Genomic DNA, 13,059 nt, shown 5'->3' on the forward strand with positions numbered 1-13,059 from the left:
CTTCGTCCCGCCCAAAATATGTTTTTTGTTATCAATACCTTCAAACATTCACGTTTTCTTACTATGAGCAAGTTCGTGGGTCCAATCGCAGCTGTTCATTGATTGATCTTCTAATCGACCCCATTGTATTAACCTTTCACTATAAAACATATAAAGTATTTCTAACAAAACTCATCATTATAATATCAGATTATTTTCAGACACAATTCTCGTTCAAGATTTTTCAACCACTTGCAAATAACATGTTTCTCCGTTACATGGAATAAATGTTTGATACAGAAAATACGATAGGATAAAGACAGCCCTAAATCGGACAATCCCTTCCTCGAGTTCTGCTCTTATCAACACATTCGACGATATTTTTTTTCTTTTTTTATCTGTATTATAGTGATTTTCAACTCATTTGGCTGGTTCGTCACTTTGACTTCCATTTTTGGAAGAATGTCGGGAGTGAGAATTGAACTCGTGACCTTCAGCGTGAGAGGCATGGATGTTACCACTACGCCAGATCGCCTCCGATTCGACAATATTTTTTTATTGGTATAGATAGAAGAAGATATAGGAGTGCGTTCCATCGTGCGTAGAACATATGGAAATTAAATTTTCCGAATTTTCCCTTTTTCCTTCAGAGTTTTCCGGAAATCTTCAATTGTCATGTTTGGTTGAAATATGTGTACTATTTTTATGGGACCCTCTCTCCATTCCAGAGGAGGGAGGGGTGTCATACCATCATAGCCAGCCAGGTACATAAGTAAGTGTCAAAGGTATTGATACACCGTTTGTATATCATTAAAATTTAAAATAAAATTGCAATTGCAAATGCATTTCCTAACAGTAGCCGAAAGTTTTAAGGTTAGGTATGTATTGCGTTGTTTTGATCTAATTTATTAAATTTTCGGAATAACGACTAAGAAATTTGAAATAACTAGAACGTCCGAAACCACAGTGTCACGAATTCCTTCATTCTTTAGTAGTTCATAATGCGTATTCGTTTTTGTGAAAAACTATTCAAGCAAAATGTCTTCATACAGGACATACAAGGGGAAATACATCTGGAAGAAATGCACTCTAGGAATGCTCGAAATGGTCCAAAAGATGAAGATTCAAAGTGGCAGACCTCGGTATTTCTCAAATCAGCTCTGAGGAAGAGGTTCATGTTAGTAAATAATTCTTAGATTCAAATCTTTCTTTTATGGACATTGGGCACTTTTGCAATGATATGTCAGCGAGTACCTTGGGAGTTGATAGGGAGTAGTCTAAGAGACGTGTCAACAATAACAGACCATTAACACTAGAAATACCGACAGTTTTTGACGTAGGATTACGTCTTTTGGGAACATATTAGTGCTACAACTTGAAAAACGAAAATCGATGGCATCGTGAAAAATGTTCAATTCAGTCATTTCATGATGGATTGATGATATTTATACGTCAATCGATTTAGGCCTCCCTTAACATTTCATTTTAATTGAAGTAAATAATATTGAAAACTCTCTACCGTTATTCAAACGAAAATACCTCGTTCTGATTGGTCGAAATTGAAGATAAAAGCTTTCTCTTGTACTCACAATTATTGCTCAATCACTATCTGATAGATTCACGAGAGTTTTGCATCAATCTTTATGGGCACTCTATAACAATCTATTGAGTGAAAATTAATGAAATTATATATTTTATGAAACTACAGACTTCAAAACCAAGGTTCCTGGGAGAAATCTGGATTGCAAATACATTGCGAGGACATTTTTATAATGCAAGTAAGTATTATGTGCGAAAATTTGAAATTGAAATTGAGGCATATAACACAGTATTCCGTTAGTTTTGAAGCGAAAATGGAAATGGGTTGACTCAGAAAGTAAACATTATAAAGAAAATTACCTTTTCCATGCATACATAACACAGGAGCCATCCCGTCCCGGACCACAGAGGGCGGGTTTCGTCATATCTCATTCCACTTCGGCATCTTCTATCTTGATACGAACCATCCAACGACTAATCACCATCCTTCTGTCATCATCACTCAGTTGTAAACACTGGTGGAGTGATCAAATTAACATAGATTTGGTGGTGTAAATCTTCAAACATATTCAAAATCAGCATGCAACAGATACCCTAATGTAATCCTACGACAACCATGCGGTCGTGTCTCGAACACAAGTCTCCTGTGACTTTTTCATACCTTTTTCTACCAAACCGATCAACGTGATGTTTAGTTGTCATAATATAAAAATTTCAAATGGAATAAACTATATCTAGAAAAAGTTACAACTTTATTAGAAAATGTTAATACAATTTTAAGACAAAATGATACAACCGGTCATTTTGACCGGTCGGTAGTTCTAGGGTTTTAAACAAAGCGATTCCTGATAGTGCCTGGTATTTGTTTTATCGAAGCCAACAAAATCCAGCACGAATTCAACCAGATCACACAACCGGCAGGAAGAGATTGGACATTTAGCTTCATGAGGATGCATCGTGTGTCTTTTCGAAACCTACCCTAAATCAGCCTATCCAAAATCAGGGGATTCAACAAGGAGTAAGTCATCAATAAGTGAATCGTGAAACAAGAGTGTAAAATATATCGAGAACGATCATTCTTGGAATTTCATGTCCAACAAATTGTTGCTAAATTGTAAGGAACTTTTTGTTTAGGTTAACCAATTAAAAAAAGCATCCGAGAATAGCAAAACAAAGATTACCATATCTGTTTGCTTGAAATTTCAAAAATAGTATCAAATCAAAACAAGTCAGAAGGTGTTCCAATTCGGTAATCAATCATAAACCAATGGTGTTAATAATAGCACCCGTTGAATATATACGATGTACAACAAGAGCGAGCGGCTTATGTTGTACGAATGTTCAAATGATAGACGAGCTAATCGATGCGTCGTAATCTGCATGCTCAAACAACTCACGACGCTGGTACCATCCGATTTCTTCGCAATACCAAATACCCCACCATCCCATCACGCAGCGGACTAACCGATGATTGTTTCCTACTTAAAAATCCCTCCCGCCGAGTTTTGGTACACAAAATCCGAAGTACCCATTCACACATCGCTCCTCCAGTGCCTGTTTTTTTTTGCTACGGCTTCAGGTTTTGCTTGTCTTTTTTTCCACATCGTTCCAATACATGTGGAACGTTTTTAAAATAACCTCTAAAAACTTGCTTAGCAAGATGCGAGGAAACATTTCTGGCGGGTTAGTGGAAAAAAAACACACCCGAGAGTAAATATATACATTTGGTACATTCGGGTCTTGTTCTTGTCGAGATTTCCATCTTTCTTTATACAGTAAAAAATACTTTCATGCGCAACGAACCATGAGCACGATGTTAAGATTTATTTCGATCGGTGTTTTTGGAAGAGTACTATATTGTTGTGAATAAAGTTTTTCTTTTTGTCTTTTTTGTTTGTCTTTTTTTTTCTTTCATATTTAATATTGATATTTTTCACTTTTCTCAACCTGAACTCTTCCTACGATGCAAATGTGTTTTATTTTTATTCTATTCCTACTCATCCTGTAACGCAGATAACTTTCGACTGCAAAGGTGAGCGAAAAACAAAACACACAATTCGTTTTCAAATAGCTCAATTGATTGTGACTTGTTCATTACTTGATAACGATGCATTTTCGATTTGCTTGACTCGACATTAGAATCAGGGGACGGGTTCTCGAGTGCGAGAATTTGTCTTCCCACAAGAATTTTGTCCTCGTCCGTTCACTTCGCACAGTTTAAATCAAAGTCGTGTCGAGATTATGATCGGGGACGAAGGTGAAAATTTGCCCCGAAATGAAGCGAACGTGAGGAAACAATGTTACTGTAATCGTGACTTGGAATAGCATTAAATGAAGAGCGTCAGACTTTTCTTTTGATATTCCACTTGGCTTCAACGAGGATCGTGGTGTGAAAATGTTTAAAATTTTAGGAGCAGTTGATTTTTTTTGTAGAATGTTTTATGCAAGTTACTGGGGCCATTTGGAGAGTGTCCTATGAATATTGAAATAAGGCATGCTCTCAAGCGTCTATCAGGTGAAACAGGATCTCATACATTAATAGTTACACATACAAATGTAAAAGGTGAAAAGTCAAATTGTACGTAATTTTATAATATTTTTATTTATTTTTTAATATTTTTTTGATATGAACTACAAAAAATCCGCTTCCAAATAACATAGACTTTTGGTGTCATCGGCTCGCTTTACAATAAATAAATAACACTTTGTAGAATCAGCTGAACATGATTGAGTGATGATTCATTCATTCCTTCGTGAGAACAATACGACAAGGACCAAGACTGGGTAAGAGAAACTGCAAATTCTGTTATGTTCTCAATGTTTGAGAAAATTGCCATCAGACGTAACCTTAATTGCAATAATTCTTGTTACCACAGTGTCCGTTCATATGTGACAGTGTTTGTTTTCTGTGTACAATATACTTCATAGGAAACTCTTATTATATTCAACAACTATGATTAGTTATTAATAACTATTAATGTGCAATAGGCACAACATATTTGCACTGAGCTGCGCGAACGGTTTTCAAATTAAATATCACCTTTCACATTTGTTTGTTTGACTGACTGCTGGCTAGACTCGTCTAGACTAGACTCTTAATGAAGATGTCGTTTCAAAAGGATGTATAATTAACTTTATTGTAACAGGCACGTAGAACTATATACTATGGCGGAGCTTAAATCGCAATGTTTACTTTCTTCTCTCCCATTCCCGGTACAACGAACGCTGCGTTTCGTTTCGATTCATGTATCACGTATATGTCTTGCGAACCTTCTATAACCAATTACTGATGGAGAGAATTGTCAAAATCCTTCAGCGCTTTTAGTGTATTTCGTTGCTCACTCTGCGACTGAACTGCGTAGTCAACTCGATATCGACCACAAACTGTAAACAATATTGCTTATTGAGGTGGGAACGAATTCCAGCACATGTCACAGTAGGGTTTCCTACTGGGATTTGAAGCATTTGAAGGAATGTTCAAAAAATACTCTCCAACTCTTCAATGTGTCGTAAGTGACACTTCAAAATACAAATGTTTTCAGTTCTGTTTTATACTTTTTTATGTTTTTTTTTTTTTTTTTTTTTTATAATTCGTTTATTTGTACAGGCTCAGTTACATAGGTTTAAAGAAGCTAAACTCTCAACTATACTTTTACTATTAACATGTTTTCTTAATTCTACGGTTAATGAAATAGGAAACCGATTACTCGCGGTCGACTCGAGTTTAGAAGGGTGACACATTTTCTTTAGGAAAAGGATGGGATGTAAGGAGATTGTAACCATGTTCACACTCACACTCACACTCACACTCACTTTCACATTCATACTCACACATCACACTGAATTTTTAAACTATCCTCACATCTAATATGTATTAACAATTTAACTTATTCTAATGTTAGGGAACCGATAGCTCGCGAAGGACGAAAAGGAGGAGAAAATGGGGGGGAAAGGATGTAAGAACAATCACACTCGAAGATCGATATCTTTAAGGAAAACATATATTTGGGACATGTAATCAAGGTCTAACCGAGCAAACACATCTCTCACCGGCACATTGGGCTGCCTTCCTCGAGCCCGAAGGGAGTTTTCTAAATTCGATCTGGCGACAAAATATAGCTCGCACGACCAAACAACGTGTTCGATGTCGTGGTAACCATGGCCACAAACGCAGAGATTGCTGTCGGCAAGCTTGAAACGAAAAAGCAGCGCATCTAAAGAACAGTGATTGGACATGAGTCGGGAGAAGGTCCGAATAAAGTCCCGACTCAAGTCCAGACTTTTGAACCATGGTTTGAGGCTAACCTTAGGGATAATCGAGTGGAATCACCGGCCCAATTCATCTTCGTTCCACTTGCGTTGCCAGTTAGCGATGGTATTTTTACGAACTAAAGAATAAAATTCATTGAAGGCGATTTGACGCTGATAAATATCGCCTTCAATTGCACCTACCTTTGCTAATGAGTCAGCCCTCTCATTACCCGAAATGGAGCAATGTGAAGGGACCCAGACAAAGGTAATGACATAACAGCGTCTGGATAAAGCACTCAAAATTTCTCGTATTCTCTCAAGGAAGTACGGCGAGTGCTTTTCCGGCCTCACTGAACGGATAGCTTCGACAGAGCTAAGACTATCCGTTACAATGTAATAGTGTTCAACAGGTCGTGAGGCGACGCTGTCCAGCGCCCAGTGTATTGCTGCCAATTCAGCAATATATACTGAGCAAGGATACTGAAGACTTTTTTATGTTAATTAATAAAACTTTAGGTGGGTTATACCTAAGATATAACCGCATAATTGACGTAGGGTTACCTTTGGATTAGTAATCATTTGAATGTATTGATTAAATCAGTGATTATATGAAACAATTTTCGAATTCAATTGCAAGCAAATCCCAATTTAGGTCAATTCATGCATTATGATAGATTACGTTCTTCTTTGTAAGTCTGACGTTTGGCATGATGGCTTGTTCATTTCATTCATTTATCGTGACTTCCAAAATATGAGAACGGAAAAATGGCTAAACGATTAATGTATTTTTCTTTTCCCTGTGCAGTTATCTCCCAAGTGTACGTACTTCTCAAACCGCAAATTTGCTTGATTTGATGAACTTCAGGGACTCAGTTTCAATTTAGACATGTAACTTGAACTTGTTTAATCGACGATATCAACTTTCTCGCAGCATATTGTTATCAACATTTTGCTAAACGGTATACGTGAAAGTTCAGTGAGCTGAAGACAGACTGTCATAAAGGCAATTTTTAAACCATTGAAACAAATTTTCGGATCAATAACCTTCTCGTTTTCGATACATTGAGCTTACACTCCGGTACAGAAATCAAAGACGTAGCCCTACGTAAAAAAATAATACTTTTTTTGAATCAATATTTTGTACATGATTATGTGATTGAAATAATGTTCCTAACATAGTTTGAAATAATCCTATATGTATTTACTCATTGCGTTAGTTTCAATGAGACTAATCCAACGCACATTTTAATCAAATAAAGTAAAAGCAATATCACAATATCCGCAATAACACCTCTTCGATTCCGTATAATCTGAAAAAAATTACTTGACAGTATGAATTTTGAATTTTTCAGAAAGGATTTCTGGGTGTTTCACCATGTCTCCTTTAACTGCCATTTCAAGCTCATCTAAATCGAAATACTCTCGAACCAACTGTTTTATTTCTTCCATAATATAAATAGCGGGGTACTCTTTTCAATGTTTACCCAAGACACGTAGAACATGAGCTTCCATAGAATCCTGTCCACATTATGTTAAACATGTTGTTCCTCATTTATTGTATCATGTCAGTGTACATTAAAATACAGGCAACTTAAAAAGTAAATTGAAATTTTATGAATATAAATTTTATAAACATAATTTTGGAAATCGAAAAAAAAATCCAAGTCAAATGTCTTAGAAATGCATAAAACATCGAGATCTGGTGTTATCTCGAAAAAAAATGTTTTTTTGGTCTGAAATCAAGCTTCTGGTACTTATTCTGAGTGGCAATGAAGGTATGGAAAAAAATCATCGAATTCAAAAAACCGACTATGTACATTTTGTTTATTGGCTCAAAAAAATGACCTGTGCAAAATTTCCCCGGAAAGAGTCGATTTGCACCCCCATCTCATCGCCATCAATCATGTTTATCCAATTTCTTCATATAAATTCGGTTCATTCTGCTAAAATCGTGCACCCGGGTGCGACATCGACTCTGGGCGCGAATGTTTCCACTTTTAAAACGTTATGTATAGTTTTTTTTCTAGTTGAAATGAACGTTAATCCTATTTTCCATGTTGCTTCTCTTAAATGGTTAAGATTTCGCAAAGTATAATAAATATAAATATTCAAAGAAGCATTTTTTCATTTTGGTGAGTTCGACACGGTACCCCAATAAGTCAAACTTTGTGTAATGTTTTCAATATTTAATACAATTTTTGGGTAAACTTTTTTAACAGTGCATTTAAAATGTTATTTTTCCTAAATAGTTCATTAAATTTACAACAATTTTGTCCAGCATCATATAATTGGTCATATAACAATGAAAATAAGTTTTCATCCTAAGTACCAAGTTTCAAAAAAATCGGAGAGGGTCGAGTCAGCGGCCAGTACATTTGGCGTTAGATTGCTCTATAGTGAAATTGACAGGAAGTCTTCCATTATTAGGTTTTAACACATTGTATATTTAGCACATGGCCTAACTATCATTTCAGAGCTATACTGTACTACCACACACATCTTTGATGACTTGAGTTGAAAATTGAAGAAATTTGAATAAATTTGAATGGGAAGTATCCACGAATGGAAGCTAAAAATTCAGTGTAGAAAATATGGATCAATATGGATCAATAACATGTAAAAAATGTTGCTAGAACAATCGATAAGCGCTATTCTCGTCTGCCCATGGAGATTGTAAATGAGTCAGATAATCAATAGTTTTAGTTCTTTTTCATTTACTTTTGAATGTTGAAAGTGGCATTTTAGCTAGTAGCTTGGTTTTTCACATTGGCTCCATTAGAGCGAAAAACCCTTCCATTAAGTGAATTCTTGCTTAGGCATAACATCTACCATACTGTTAGTGAATGTCAAATGAGTTATTTCCACTGATCAAAATATTTATTTCACAATAAACTCGACTCGCATTTTGCAACAATATGACATCAACATTCACCTTAAGTATATGAAAAAATATTTGAAATCCACACGCCACAATTGTTGTAATAACATCAGAAAGTAAAAAAAAATAGAAAGGTCTGGGCCTAGAGGCACGAACGGAATCTTGACGTAGGACGTAGGACGTGCCGTCCAACGATTGCTTTTGAATTGAGTTTTTATAAATGTTCAGAAATCTGTAAATTTAACTTATTCAATACTCCAAATGCTGGCCCAATCAAACCCGATTATCATTAGAACTGAGATTAACTTCGAACGGATTGTAGGAGTTGTAGTAGTAGAATAAACCCGGGACCATTAATTATGAATACATTCTATCTTCGATAGTAATCTATTGGAAATCAAAATCAGATAGATATTCCAACACTAACACGAAAAACTCGACATTCTCTGGTTTTGTTGCATCGATGTTCGTAAATGTACACAAAAATCCTTATTAATAATACCGTCCCAACAGGAATATTAATTAATATGTCGTTTTTTTTTCGTTTATTTAATTTAGCTGAATACCATAAGAATCAGTGCGTTCTTCTTCTTCTTCTTCTTCTTCAATGGCACTAACGTTCTTAGAGGAACTTCGCCGTCTCAATGTAGTATTACTTGCGTCATTTTTATTAGTACTTAGTTGAGATTTCTATGCCAAATAACACGCCTTGAATGCATTCTGAGTGGCAAGCTCTAGAATACGCGTGAACACAGTGCAAGTCGGAGGAAATCAGTGCGTTCTATAAAGTTTAAATAGCTAGCTTGCCTATGGTGTGTCGTAATAATTAAATTGCTAATTGATGCAGAAAATATATCTTATGACTGTGAGTGCTACCTTGTAAAGTTTATATGGATTATGTAGGAAATGTAGGAAAGGTGAATGGAAAAGTGTAGCAGAGTTTTCAATATGGATCGACCCACCTTGTCCGTCACGAAAAAAAATTAAGAGCCATTCGCCTAAATGAACGAATCCTTTTGAATCGTGTCAGGTGTCAGGAACAACATTGAATGTTAGATAGGAGTTTTTGTTTTTGTTGAATGGAATTAATTTTTTTATTTTTTTTATATCCCATTTATTTATTTAAGGCTCATTAGCATTTTAGCTGTAACAAAGCCGAATTTTAATCGTGTACATGTCACATGGTTATCATATCTATAATTAGCACATTACACAGTTGCCATTCGCCAGTATTCCTTCTATACCATTGCATATGGTACATTCACACAGTAGCCATTTAGGCGTAAGAGTTATTCTTTCTCTTCTTCCATTATCCAGTTGGACCACCGGACAGCGGAGACAGTTGATTGATCATTGTTGAGTTATTTATAGAACAGTAGCCCGATGTGTCTTGCAGAGCAGAGCAGTTGTATGGATGAATCGATCTTATTTCGACCGTGGATCGATCTCCATCGCTGATGATTGTTGCGTGGACGTAGTTATTCTGTAACAACACAAAGATGGTCAATGAGGGCCCTGAGTTTTGAACTCACGATCGATCGCTTACTAAGCGAACGCGTAACCAATGTGGCTACGGAGACCCCCTATTTTTTTTATTGTTGGGGATAGAAAAGATGCATCATCTTCTTCGAATTGTATGCAAAAATATGTTTCTCACCGATAATGTTGTATGCGATAATTTGATTCGCCCAATTTTTCACATTTTCTGTTGGTAATCAACCAAGGTTCCATCACAGATCATGATTATTAATAGTTCAATCGAAAATAAATCGCCTAACGACATTTTTTAATATTCACAAGAAATGCGGTAATGGTTATCACGAAAACACATACAAACACGCAATAGGCCAAACAACGGATTTTTTTTTATTAAATCGTTTATTTTTACAGGCTCAATTACATAAGTTTAAAGGAGCCAAACTCCTATCTGCATTGTTACAAGTATATATACACATTTTTCATTAATTCTAATGTAAATGAAGTAGAGAACCAATTACTCGCGGTTTGCTCGAGTTTAGAAGGGTGATAAACAACGGATTGAAAGCAACGAAAAAACATATTTTTCAATTTGCCCAATAAAATATTTTTGTTTACCCAATTCCTGACTTGTCACAGCTAACTTCGATTTTTCCACTCTTTTTGGTGAATTAGTTCTTCCATACCGTTCGCGAACGGTTTGCTCATTGATACTATGGAGGCTTCCCTTCTCCACAGTCAAAAGCGAGTAAAATTTAGAAAAAAAACATACCCCTTTATTCGTTTAATTGTTTACTTGTTTTCTATCTTCACTGTTTTTGTTGAAACCAAAAAAATTGCGGAATAAAACTATTAGACCCGTATTTTTTTATTTTTTTGTTAGGGTGATCCAATATCCAATATTTTTATTTTAGGGTGATCCAATATCGACTTTTTCCCCTTTTTTCCAAAAACGAAATTTTTCAAAAATTTAAACCATTGAACCAGTTTAGACGGCCGATATATCAAACTAAAGCTTATAAGCTAGTCATTCTTAGAAAAATGCTACACTTGCAAAAAATCAGGTTTTGGTTTTGTCATTATTGATTGTATTTGTTTTTTATAGTTTTCATGGTCTCGGGACCAAGGGCGCTATATTTTTTATATTTTTTATGGAAAGCTGAGGATTTTTCACATAACACATCTCGAAATCAGGAAGGCGTTTTTCTCGTTTCTGAGTTATGATTTTTCAAAGTTACCCGATGGTCCAAAAAATCATTTTTCCCTTTTTTCACAAAAATGACTTTTTTCAAAAATTAATTACTTTTGAACTACTGGACCGATTCAGATGATCGACATATCAAATTAAACTAGTTATACTAGCTAGCCTTTTTTGAAAAAAATAACACACTTGCCAATTAATTGGATTATAGTCACATACATCCAGTCTAGTCGCATAGAAATAAGCTTTCAGCTTTCAGGAAAAAAAAAAATTAAAAAAATATGGCACCCTTGGTCTTGAAACGATGTGAGCTATAAAAACAAATATAATCAATAATTACGAAAACAAAATCCATTTGTATTCAGAGCGTAATATTTTTTTTGAAACAAGACTAGCTTAATTTGATACATCGATCATCTGAATCGGTCCAGTAGATCAAAAGTTATGATTTTTTGCAGTGGAAAAAATGGGAAAAAAAAGATTCGGACCAAAATAACTAAAAAAATAATAACTGAAAAACCAAAAAAACGCCTCCCTGGCTTCGAGATATGTTATGTGAAAAATTCTCAGCTTTCCGGAAAAAGTCATTTTTGGAAAAAATGCGAAAAAATGGATTTTCGGACCACCCTAAAATGGAAATAGTCACCCTAACAAAAAAAAAAATATATATAAAAAACGGGTCTGATAATTTGCCATGAAGAACAAAACTACCAATTTTCACGAAAATCTGAGAGCTACTATATCGGTTTGGCATGGAATGGCTGATAACATATATCGCAGTAACGATTTTATGTAATATGCATTGGAAATCTCCTAATTTTTCGTAGAGTGCCCCCTACACCCCCCTCCCACCATATAGAAATCAAACTCGTTGTCCTACGTCAAATATGTCAAAGTTTTTTGAAGAACTGATCTCAATACTTTTCCCCAACACTAGCGAAATACCATCAATGAAGATAAGATAAAGCAGCAGCTACGAAAACCGGAGGAAAGTTGTAAACTTATGTTACGGTAGTATTTGTAATACACACCACCAGTCCATGTTGTTGTCGTCGTTGTCGTCGCGTTGTCATTTTCCATTCAACCCTCCGCCGCCGCCGCCGCCGCCGCCGGTTACTACAACACCCCCACCCACTGCAGCCCAACGCCCGCTACGCAAACGATGTTGCGGGCAGCGCCGAGCAGAGGAGCCTTCCCGAGCTCGTGGGTTCTCGTTGAGCTTTCTGTTTCACCAGACAAGCACACATATCGAGAGAGGTGTGTTCTTGTTATGTTGCTTATCGGCTCTGGTACACATGTGTACTGCCAGATGCTACGGTAGACAGAACGACAGCGCATACGAGGGTGGCAGGGTGACGCGGACGGAGACGGAGGTAACGATCAGGAGGTATGACTTCGAGCGGACAGCGGATTGACGAGAGAGAATGTATGCTGAGCTGGTTTTTACTCCACACGGCAGACGCAGAGAAGAGGGTGTAGGGAAGCGTGAAAATTGGGCTCCTATTTATGCCTCACCCCCTCAATTCGGACTTCACTTATACCACCCAGCGTAATCAGGTGCTGTGCTCTTGGTTTGAAATGGTGTTGGTGTTGAGCCATCGCATAGCTCGAGGTTGCAAGAGTGTTTGAAATGAACGATTTCCGGATACGAAACAATAACATGGAAAACAGACGAATAATTTTTGAATTAATAGAAAAAAATATAAAAGTGGAGAATTTTTTTTTGATGAAATTG

Source organism: Toxorhynchites rutilus, chromosome 3, assembly GCF_029784135.1.
Source record: "Toxorhynchites rutilus septentrionalis strain SRP chromosome 3, ASM2978413v1, whole genome shotgun sequence".
In the NCBI taxonomy this organism is placed as follows: domain Eukaryota; kingdom Metazoa; phylum Arthropoda; class Insecta; order Diptera; family Culicidae; genus Toxorhynchites; species Toxorhynchites rutilus.